The sequence below is a fragment of the Cynoglossus semilaevis genome, unplaced genomic scaffold (assembly GCF_000523025.1).
Source record: "Cynoglossus semilaevis isolate Cse_v1.0 unplaced genomic scaffold, Cse_v1.0 C18839879, whole genome shotgun sequence".
Classification (NCBI taxonomy): Eukaryota; Metazoa; Chordata; class Actinopteri; order Pleuronectiformes; family Cynoglossidae; genus Cynoglossus; species Cynoglossus semilaevis.
Window position 1 is genome coordinate 1 of NW_007593007.1, and position 521 is coordinate 521.

Genomic DNA, 521 nt, shown 5'->3' on the forward strand with positions numbered 1-521 from the left:
TGAGTCAAGTTAGTCCTACAGTCTTACATCTGTTCCATACTGTCCAGTTGAAGAAGATCCCGTCGTCAGATGAGTTTTCCCTCAGTAAAACTCTGGGCGATCCCATCAGGATCAGAGCGTGGAATATCGCAGGTCTTCCCAGTGACTCTTTCTCCATTGACAACGGCGTAATTGTCAGTAACTCGCGTAGATGGTGAGTCTGTGTGGCTGCAGAATTGTGGTTCACATTTCATCTAGTTCCCACTAAAGGTCAAAGAAGTGTCGTAAGTTCATCGTTTTTGCTTTCTGTCCAGGCCCTTGATGATTGACCCTCAGGGCCAGGCCAACAAATGGGTGAAGAACTCGGAGAAAGACAACAACCTTAGTGTAATAAAGCTGACAGACATGGACTACATGAGGACGGTGGAAAACTGTGTACAATTCGGAACGCCGTTGCTCTTGGAAAATGTAGGAGAGGAGTTAGACCCTTCACTGGAATCCCTGCTGCTCAAACAAACCTTCAAACAAGGTGATGAGAATTT

The 521-nt window shown here is 46.1% G+C and overlaps 1 long non-coding RNA gene across 1 annotated transcript; it reads left to right on the forward strand.

The window, feature by feature from the left end:
* The first annotated feature begins 45 nt into the window (after positions 1-45).
* Positions 46-347, forward strand: LOC103399683 (uncharacterized). Its single transcript, XR_523682.2, has 2 exons — positions 46-193; positions 294-347. It is a non-coding gene; the product is annotated as an uncharacterized LOC103399683 (long non-coding RNA).
* Positions 348-521: the final 174 nt, after the last annotated feature.